Below are 11,083 nucleotides of genomic sequence, written 5' to 3'. Positions count from 1 at the left end.
TTTGTGTCACATTATAGAGATTTCGTGGGCCCATGGTGAATGTAAAGCTTTTTCTCTGCTTTAAATGCGAAGTGTGCTATGTCATTGTTCTGAATGTATCACCCAATTCCTGCAAAAGCCTCCACTAAGAGGCTAGCAGTATGTTCTAAATAAAAAATAAGAAATCACTGCAGTTACGCTTCGGAGACCGTGAATTCCACCACGGCAGTAGGATTTTCAGGGGAAACCGAAAATATTATGGCTGAAAAATAAATCTGGTCGAGATTCGAGCGTACAGGCGGGAGGTGGGAGGTGGGGGGTGGGGGGGGGGCGCTAGAACAAAGTATTAAAATGTGGTAAATGTAGGCTTTTAAACATTAAACGAAGTTTGGTTGTCCCGAACACAATGGCTGGATTTTGTATGCACAACCGGTACGCGCTTAATCAGCATTTAGGACATTAGAACCTGCGGCTGTTTTCCAAACGGCCCGTTTTTCCTTCCCGACAATATCCTAGACCAGTGTTCGCGAATTCATTTTAGCAAGGCAGCCCAGCCTACGTAATACTCTTCATAAGGTTTTCTTCATTCTGATGGGCTAGCTAATGTTTGTTACTTTTTGGATATTGAGAGTGTGTATGTAATTTATGTAATTTGAGGGTGTGATTTTAAAAATTAAAAAAGAGCCGGTAGACCATCGTAAACACGGGTAATTGTCTTAGCTAACAAAGAGCGAATATAAATTAACAAACTCTCATAAATGAAAAAAAAAAAAACGTGCGCAAAAGAATTCAATCGGCTGCATAACAGGTGTCCCCAGGAAGAGGTATTAAACAAAAATATATAAATTTATTATTTCTAAAAATACCTGGCAAAGATCGAACATGGCATCAATCAAAAAAATAAATTCACTGCTCCAGATTGTTGTCCATAACCCACGTTAAGCGGAAATAAAGATATAACGGCTGTCGCAAACAGGAAAGCACCGGATAATTTGGTCAAACAAATTTGGACACCGAAATTTCCGCACCGAAATATCCTGCACCGAAATGTCCTCGAGCCGTCTGGAGTTTGTCCGGTGCTCCCTGAAAAAATTCGCCTAGGAGCGTTTCTTTTGATTATCTTTATCTCTAGATAATCTGCTGCCGGTGGTTTTAATATTCTTACATACGTAGTTCGATGTGAGTTTTAAGTGTCTCACTTAATTTCGACCCAGGATTATCCGACACTATATTTTAATTTGAAAACCTAATTGTAACGTTAATGTAACGACACGTTCCAATTTTCGAAGTGGAACTGGAACGCGTTCCTTTCGAAATGAAGGAACTTGTAACGGGAACTCGTTTCAAAATTGGCAAGGAACGAGGAACGAGCTTTCGTTCCTATTTTGGAGGAACGTGTACAACACTGGTACATGCTATTCAGAAAGGACAGGGTTGGCTGCACTTACTCTTTTGTAGGTGTGGCCATAATCGCCCGGAAATCCTTAGCCTGCCACCCTGCCACTTTGAACACTGTCCTTGAGGCTGTAGCAATTCGCACAATAATATTCAATAGATTGATAACGGTGTGCTCCATATACATTCCTCCTGATCATGCACTTTCGAGCTCTGACTTCGAGGCACTGGTTGACCAGTTGCCCGAACCATACATCCTAACAGGCGACCTTAATGCGCACAACTCTCTTTGGGGCTCCTCCAGAACGGATGCCTGAGGTCGCCTGATAGAGAAATTTGTTACATCTTCAGGAGCATGCCTCTTCAACAAAAAACAGCCTACATACCATAACTTAGGACACAATACATACTCTCATCTTGACTTGGCGATTGGTTCCGCAGTTCTCTTTCCATGTCTTGAGTGGGGTGTGGGCACAGACCCATATGGTAGTGACCATTTCCCCACTTCATTAACGTATATAGGTATAGGCCCGAGCAGTCAATCTTCCCATAACAGGTTTAATGAATCAAAAGCAAACTGGAGTACATTCACAGAAACATCTAAACTACACCACACAACCATAAAACACCTACACGTGGAGGAAGCAGCCCAACTCGTCGCGGCACACATACTCGACGCCGCCGAAAAGTCCATGCCCCAGGCCTCCAGTGCGTCCCGCACCCCAAGGAGGCCCTGGTGGAACCAGGACTGTAAGCGGGCGCGGGAGGCCCAGAACAAGGCGTGGGGTGTCCTTCGCCGGTACCCCACGCCAGATAATCTCATTTCTTTTAAACGGGCAAAGGCTCTTGGGAAGCGTGTGCGTCGTGAGGCGAGAAGGGAGAGTTGGCGGGCCTTCCGCACTTTCATCAACTCATATACCGACACTCACAAAGTCTGGACACGAATACGCAAGCTAAAAGGACAACAGACACACAGCCAGCCCCTGGTTAGCACAACAGGGGACACACTCGAAGACCAGGCCAACACGCTTGCACAACACTTCGAACACGTGTCCAGCTCAGCACACTACACCAACACTTTCATTAAACACAAAGCATCATGTGAGAAGAAGTCCTTGCGAGACACTAGTAAGGCGAACTCATCCTATAACACCCCCTTTTCACTTCATGAGCTGAAGGTCGCACTTGGTACTTGTAAACCTTCAGCTCCAGGTGCAGACAGGATTTCATACACAATGATACAACACTTACATGCAGACACGTTTGAAACACTTCTTCACCTTTCCAATAAAATATTTCTTTCGGGGCACTTTCCACGCTCTTGGAGGGAGGCCATAGTAGTGGCTTTCCTAGAGGAAGGGAAGGACGCTTCCTCTCCCGCCAGTTATCGCCCCATTGCCCTGACAAGCTGCCTGTTTAAGCTCTTCGAGAAGATGGTAAACAGGAGACTCGTGTACTTCTTAGAGTACAACGGTCTCCTCGAGAGCTGCCAGGCGGGCTTTAGGGCGGGGCGATCTACGAACAATCAACTCGTTGCGTTAGAGTCATATATTAAAGATGCTTTCATCCATAAGCAGTACTGTATGACAGTATTCTTTGATCTCGAAAAGGCGTACGACACTGCTTGGCGGTACGGCATCCTCAGCGATTTGAAGTCCTTTGGTATGTCGGGTAACATGTGGAACACGCTTGCTAGTTACCTCTCTGAAAGAACGTTTCGCATGCGTGTTGGAACTGCACTCTCTAGCGTTCACGTGCAGGAAAACGGTGTTCCGCAAGGTGGAGTTTTGAGTTGCACTTTGTTTATTGTAAAAATGAACTCACTTCGGAAGGCTCTGCCACCAACCATTTCCTGCTCAATCTATGTAGACGACGTGCAATTATCCTTTAAGTCTTCTAACCTGTCTATCTGCGAGCGCCAAGTCCAGCTTGGTGTTAACAAGCTAGCTGGCTGGGCAGATAGCAACGGTTTTAAATTTAATCCAGTGAAGTGTACTTGTGTTTTGTTTTCAAAAAGGCGTGGCATTCGGCCGGATCCAGACATATAAAACAACTTAAACATAAATGCTTAAAGGCCATGAATATACTCAAGGTTCTCTCCCACTCTTCATATGGTGCTGACAAACAACTCCTTTTACGTGTTTTTACTAGCCTGATAGGCTCACGATTAGACTATGGAAGTGTTGTTTATGGGTCAGCAAGTAAGACATCCCTCAAAATGTTGGACCCAGTGCTTCATCTGGGGCTCGGGCTGGCATGTGGCACTTTCCGGACTAGCCCGGTCGAAAGCCTCTATGTGGAGTGTAATAAGTGGAACGTACAACGTCAGCAAGCATACCCAGATCTCCTTTTTGCTTTTAAAATTTCATCTATGCCAGACCATCCTTTTAAATCAGCTTTTTATGATACGTCTATGACTGCACTACTCTTAAACCGACCATCGTTCTCTGCGCCCTTCTCTTACAGAGTTAGAGAGGAAGCGTCAGAGCTTTCTGTCTCCTTTTTAGACACCATACAAAGTTCTCAAACAGATTTTATAGCACCTGGAATCTCCGCCCTGTCTTATGCGACACATCTTTCACACATGTAGATAAAAACCGAGCTCCCACATCTGCAATTCTGCAGCACTTCTTGTATTTGCAGCAGAAGTATCAATTTCCTGAATTTTATACGGATGCCTCTAAAACTGCCACCTCTGTGTCCTGCGCGGCGCATGGGCCGGGCCTTAATGTCACTAGAACTCTTAATAGTAATACCAGTATCTTTACGGCAGAGGCTTATGGTGTACTTCTTGTCGTTAATCATATTCTTCAAAGTAACATCCCACAATCTATTATATATACAGACTCCCTCAGTGTCGTGCGGCTTTGTCGTCAACAAAGTCTTCAAAAAATCACGTTGTAAATCTAATAGTCAAGGGTATTATGTCTATGTATGTCCACAAATTTGAACTAGTCCTTTGCTGGGTCCCTGGCCACTGTGGTATAGCAGGGAACGAAGCAGCGGTCGAATGGCTGCTGCTGCTACACTCTCGAATACAGTAGACATAACCACAATACCCTACACCGACGTGAAACCGCACATCAGACAACAACTTCGCAAAACATGGCAACCACACTGGAGCGAACAAACAGACAACAAGTTACACGTAATAAAACCACACTTGGGACCATACACCACCGACACACGCAACAGACACGCGGAAGTCGCCTTGGGTAGGCTGCGGATAGGGCACACCCATGCGACGCACTCGTATCTTCCGACGGGATCTTCTAGACCCCAGTGCCGCAGGTGCGGAGAGGCCCTATCCGTGGTGCACATACTAATCACATGCAGGGCACTTCACACAACACGACACAAACACTTCAGAGAACTCTACAGACAACATACTCCCCTACATCCATCTCTGTTTCTGGGTGACGATGCCATGTTTTCCGTTAAACGTGTGTTTGAGTACTTGTCAGATGTGAATTTTTTAAACCTCATTTCCTATCACGCATAATCAAATCTGGCACTATACACCAGCCATCACCATTGCCGTTAATTGATTTTATTGTTGTTTTGGCTTTAGTAGCCACTATTTTATTTTAGATACTTTTGTTTGGCGCTCTTTGCCCCAGCTGGCCTTGCGCCAAAAAACTCTAACCATCATCATCATAGACCTTCCGCAGCATTCGGGAACGAAGCGTGATCTTCTACAGAAAAGAAGGGGTGTCGCCTTCATCCCTATACAACCTCTATAAAAAATGCAGTCAGTGCTCCTCTAAACCAGCGGTGGCCAATTCCTCAGGCTAAGAGTGAGTTCTGAATACCCTATTAGGCTGCACAGTAGACTGCTACGTAGGGCAAATCTATTTTAAACCCGATTCCGGTTTCCGTAATGACAGCAAACTAGAACGTTGAAACGTTGGACGCAACCGGACGCCTTCGACGATGCAGGGTAATTTGCTGTTGAACTAGTAAAGCGACGTTAGTGCCCTGATTATGCATAATGAAGGTGAAAAATGAAACAATGAACTTGTAATCTATGAATTTTGAAATCGCTTGTGGTCGCTTTTTATTTGATTGAAGTTCGGCATATTAATTCATTTATATTGTTTTTCAGAACTGACTTTCTCAGGTTGCATTTGGTGCGTTCAGGTGAGCACGTGGCGGCGGTGGTGTTCCAATAGTAGTTGCCCTTGCTATTTGCGGGCCAAATTGGATGCTTTGGAAACACCATTAGCAAGGCAGAAGAAGAAGACGGCAACGGAGCTTCCGAATCCGTGCCACGTAGTAGATCAGAATAAGTATTTGCAGTATCTTGCCCTACCGAGGGATATGTTTCGAACACCTTGCGACGACGGCGAGCCAGAGGATCTCCCTAAGGACGACGCCGCAGCGACAGAGCTTTGCAGCGTGTCCACTATGGAGGGCGATGCCCAAGACGCCAGCGCTTCTGCAGAGGTGGCTGTGGGCCGCGACCTCGAACCACCCTGCGAGAAACGCGGCAAGCGGCCTCCCCAGGACGTGGAACGTGACCGCTGGCTTCCGGGAAAACGCCAGCGACGTACCCCCTCGTCAGAGGCCATCTTGCCCAGCGGCGACGAAAACACCGCCGGGCACGTAGGGCTGCTGGACATCCCGGAAGACGTCGTCGTGCTTACGCTATCCTACTTACTGGAACGCGACCTCTGCCGGGTAGCGAAGGTGTGCCGCCGCCTCAACGCGATCTCGAACGCCCCAACGCTCTGGAAGAGCCTCTTCCAGAGCGTCTTCGAATACGACCTGCCGCTGCTGCATCCGGCGCCTGACCAGTTCTACTTTGTGTCCCCTGATGAGGCCATCAGCCCGAACGCGTGGAAGGAGAGCTTCAGGCAGCTGTACAGAGGCATCCACGTGCGTCCACTCTTCCAGGGGCACATCCCTGGCCGGTCAATCACCTGCACAGACAACATTGTGACGGCCCTGAATTTATCCAGGGCCGTGGACCAGCCTGTGATTTTCGTGCACGCGGGCACGTATCTAGAGGAGTTAATCACAGTGAACTCAAGTGTTGCGCTCATCGGGGCAGCGCCAGGTAATGTCGCGGAGAAGGTGGTCATACAGCGTGGGAAGGGCTCGACGGTTACGTTTGTCGAGGGCGCCAGGGCTGCCTACCTCGGCTATCTCACGATCAACTTCATGCCGCGGTCCCCGTCATCCAGGCGTAATCGGAAGCGCTGCTGCTTGCAGATCGCCGCGAACTGCTCGCCCACAGTGGAACACTGCATCGTGCGCAGCACCTCGGCAGTAGGTGCTGCAGTCTGCGTGATCGGTCAGGGGGCTGAGCCTCGCCTCCACTGGTGCGCTATCTCCGACTGCCGGAATGCAGGCCTCTGCATAGCCGATTACGCCAAAGGCACGTACGAGGGAAACGACATCAGCCGCAACGGGCTGGGCGGCGTGTGGGTGAGCAACTACGCCAGTCCCGTTATGCGCCATAACCGCATCCACCACTGCACAGGCGCAGGATTGTACGCCTTCGAAAACGCCATGGGATACTTCGAGGCGAACGACATACACGACAACAGTACCGCGGGCGTCGAGGTAACGCTGGGCGCTGAGCCGGAGGTGGTGCACCGCGAGATCCTGAACGGCGAGGTGAGCGGCGTACACGCACGCGACAGCGGTCAGTTCGAGGAGAACGAGATTAACTTAAACGAATTTCCTGCCGTTTGGATAACCTCCAACATAAACCCTATCATGCGGCACGGCGACGTCGGCATAGGGCCAGGAAATGACTGCTACCTATTGTACGAAGGGCTCGGCCTTATTGAGAACAACATTTACGGCAACAGAATCGCGGGGATCCAGATCGAAGGAAGTAGCGACCCGACAGTCCATCGCAACACAATCCGCCACGGCCATCACGGGGACATCTCCGAGAACGAGACACGCACGGGCGTCATTGAAATGAATGAAGTAAACGGCAACACCCTTAGCGGAGTGTTCCTGTGCACCGAGCCCGTGCTGCGCCGCAGCCCCATCCACTCGGACGAGCTGGTGGGCGTATACTTCCTCGACAACGGCCGTGGTCACCTAGAACAGAACGAAATCTTCAGAAACCTCTACTCAGGCGTCGAGATCGGAACTGGAAGCAACCCTACCTTATGTTGCAACGAGATCTGGGGTGGACATGTGTATGGAGTGTTTGTGCACAACGGAGGTCAGGGTCATCTGGAGCAGAAGGAGGCCTTCGACAATCCTGCGGCAGGAGTCACGGTCGAGGGTGTCGGCCGACCGATGCTGAGGCGCAACAAGACCTGCGAGGGCGACAACGTGGACTCTGCGTCTCCTACGACGTCCAAGGAGTGATCGAGGAGCTCATCTTCCTCAACGTGCTCGCCCTGACCCAGAGCCACCCTGTGCTGCGACGTAACCACATCTTTGGAAACCTTGCAATTGGCATGGCAACACCGAACAATTACGCTGGAACTGAACCTAGGGTTGTTCCCTAACCTCCAGGCCGGTTTTTGCACATGCTGCAGGCAGTGGGGTAAAAAGGGGGAGGGGGCTACAAGTGCCCCGGGAGCCATTTATGAGGGCGCCGAGCCGAGTCCACCGAACATGTTCTTGAGGGGGGGGGGGGGGGAGAAGGGGGGAAAACACGCTGTTCAATAAAGTTCTGGTTTTGGTGGGTTGTTGGTGCGTCATCGTAACAAAATAGCGCCGATGGAGCGCAGGAGTGCAGAAGAAGACAAGGACAAAGAGAAGGATACACAAACGGGGTGCTAGCGTTCCGTGTCCCGCTAAGGCTTCCTACTCCTGGGTTCTGACAAAGACAAGGACGAAGAGGGACATACACGGGGCGCTGGAAAAGATGCTAAAGAAAACACCCGTGCATGTCCTTCGGCATAAAGCCGCGTGGGTGCCCCTCTCTTTTGAAATTTGTATTCGTCAGGTAGCGCTACTTGTTTTCTTACAGTGTCGCTGCTCAAGCGGTTAGACTGCATGCTCTCCTTGTCGTGAAGTGCCGGCATCTAGCTGTGAATACTATCCCCTACCCTGGATACTATACCGGGTATGTGGTAGCATATGGCGTATGGGCTGTGCGGCGCATGCCTGAGAAGCAAGATTATTTTGTTTTCTCAAAAATTGGGGATATGGAACCCACTTCCCTCTGTTTCCAAAGCGGGAACCATAACCTGAAAGTTATGAGTCCTCTTTTATTGATATAACACGAACCTGTAGTCACATGCAAAAAGGAAATATTTTACAAATCACATGACAAATAGAGATCGCAGAAAGTATTTACACAAAACTACTAGTCCTGAAGTTCAAAAAGTCAGGCATGGTGATTCACTTGTATAGTAACAGTAAGGGCTGCCCCTCCGGCCAATACAGTGGGAACTTGTGCAGCCTACTCCCTGAAGAACAAGTTCGTGCGATGCGGCGGCAGTGTTGTACGGAACGTCGTTCCAAGGAACGGTGTTCCTGGAACTAGTTCCGTTTTGGAGGAAGGGAGGACCGCCACCTTTCCATTTAGGGTCGGTGGAACTGTAACGGTAACTCGTTAGGTTTTTGAAGGAACGGCAGGAACAGCGTTCCTTTTGAAAAACGTTACATTGCTAGGATTTCGCTTTTTTTGATGCCCAGGCTCAACTACAAAAATCCACAAGTCGCTACTGTGTTTCTCTTTCTATAAGCTGGCCAAATTGTCCGCCCAACAGCGGAACGTGTTTCCTCGAAGCGCGAAATTTTAAAGTTTGTCTAAACATTTCCTGCGTTTCCTCGTATGTATTTATTTATTGTAATATAGAAAGAAAGGAAGGTCCGCCAGCAGAAGGGCCGAAGAATAACCACGCAACGGGCCGCAGCTTGTGCGAGCTTTCATGCCGGTTTAGCTTTTGCGGCGGCGTTCGACGGGAGCATAACGCAGCCACGAAAATGCTTTTCGCCTTTCATAGTTTGTCTTAGGAGGCCAGGATGCGCGTCTGCACGATAGAATTGTTCCCTGCCGGGGAAAGGTTGTCTAAGTCCGAGCGGCGCCGCAGGTCCCTTGTGAAACAATCGTATCTGTATATTGTCAGGGGTAAATACCGCATTAGTGCGCGCAAGGCGCGGATGCCTTGTTTTCGGAGGAGTTGCGCTCCCTGTGCGGTCATTTGAAGCATCACCGGCTATGGACGCGCCGCAGTATTTCGGGATGTTCTACTGTTCGAAGGTCCAGAGTACGCGCGCAGTTCGTCACGGCGCGGACTATCGTCTCTCCGACGGGAATGGGTCAACGGGAGTGCCAGGTCATTTTGTATTGCAGGCGTCGTGTTGACAAGGGCAGGAATTTCATAATTTTTGGGCCTAATTTCGTCGCGCGCTGTATGGACAACACCTGAGAGACACCGCCCGAAGGTCGACGGCCAGCGTTCAGAGTTGCTTTAGTTGGTCGGTTTCAAACGAACTTGTGTTACACTTGTACTTTGATGAATACCTGGGAGTTAAAGAGGGTGGATTACGTAATTGTGTACAAATCTTTGGGTTTTGTTTACCTGGCCAATCAGCGGATCAGTGCGTGTTAGTTACTAGGTCCTCGAGACGTGGGTTTTGTGTAATGAAACCCAAGTGTTTGGTGTTCTTGGACAGTCAGAGCGAGAGCTAGAAAGTCGATACACGGAAGCTTCAGTCCGGTCAGGTGACCGAACGAGACGAAACGAGGAGCCCCTCGTTGGTTATGTATGTTTAGCTGAGATCATTTAAGCATTTCTCTGTTTTTTATGTGAACAAATTTGTATATCAGCGGCGCAGTCAGACATCATCATCATTTATTATACCCTTAAGGGCCCCTTGCGGGGTATTATATAAGGGGGGAGCAATTACAAAAATTCCACAGCAGGTGATGGTCGATGGTACAGGGGTAGAAGTGAGACAGATTCATAATGAAATGGCAGCAGCACAGCAAATATATAATAAAATGGGGTTTATTAGCGAACGGCTAGAGCGTGGTAACGGGGGCTGGTTGTACCAGAGGCCAAGCTAGCTCGGGAGTCCACCCGCAGGTCTCTCAGTAAGATCGTTCTCGATGGGGCTGCTCCGATGACTGAGCCTTGCACATACACCCAGTCGGGGGATTGACGCCACCAAACAGTCAGCCTCGGTCTCAGTTGAGCGCACACCCATTTGGCCACACTGGCGCTCCTTCTAACGGCCACTATCTCTGTTACAATATACATATATACATAAAGGAACTGTAGCAATAAAAATAAGGAGCGAAAACCCCTTTCAAAATAATTAATATGAACCATTGATTGGCCACAAGAACCAATCATTCCTACACATTTCCCCACCTGCAGTCACGTGGCCCAACATTCCTCGAGTTTGTCACCCCGAAAAAATTTGTGTAAGGGCGTTTCTTCGGATCCTTTTGATCTCCAGATAATCTGCTGGAGGCGGTGTTCATATTCGTATAATATACGTAGTTCGATGTAAGTTTTAATTTTCTAACTTTGTGCCGCCTCAGGGTTATCGAAAACCATGTTTTAATTTTTTTAATGAAATGTAACGTTAATGTAACGGCACGTTCCAATTTTCGAAGTGGAACTGGAGCGCGTTCCTTTCGCAATAAAGGAACTTGTAACGGAAACTCGTTTCAAAATTGGGAAGGACCGAGGAACGAGCTTTCGTTTCTATTATAGAGGAACGTGTACAACACTGTGCGGTGGTTCGGCGTGGCTGTCTATCACGCAGCATTTCC

At 48.8% G+C, this 11,083-nt stretch overlaps 1 pseudogene; it reads left to right on the top strand.

The window, feature by feature from the left end:
- The first annotated feature begins 5,781 nt into the window (after positions 1-5,781).
- LOC144154427 (uncharacterized) lies at positions 5,782-7,853 on the top strand (annotated as a pseudogene).
- Positions 7,854-11,083: the final 3,230 nt, after the last annotated feature.

The sequence above is a fragment of the Haemaphysalis longicornis genome, unplaced genomic scaffold, assembly GCF_048455015.1.
Source record: "Haemaphysalis longicornis isolate Haplotype H1 unplaced genomic scaffold, Haemaphysalis longicornis Haplotype H1 scaffold_1, whole genome shotgun sequence".
Classification (NCBI taxonomy): domain Eukaryota; kingdom Metazoa; phylum Arthropoda; class Arachnida; order Ixodida; family Ixodidae; genus Haemaphysalis; species Haemaphysalis longicornis.
The sequence above is the reverse complement of the archived record's forward strand: the minus strand, read 5'-3'. Positions and strand labels throughout refer to the sequence as shown.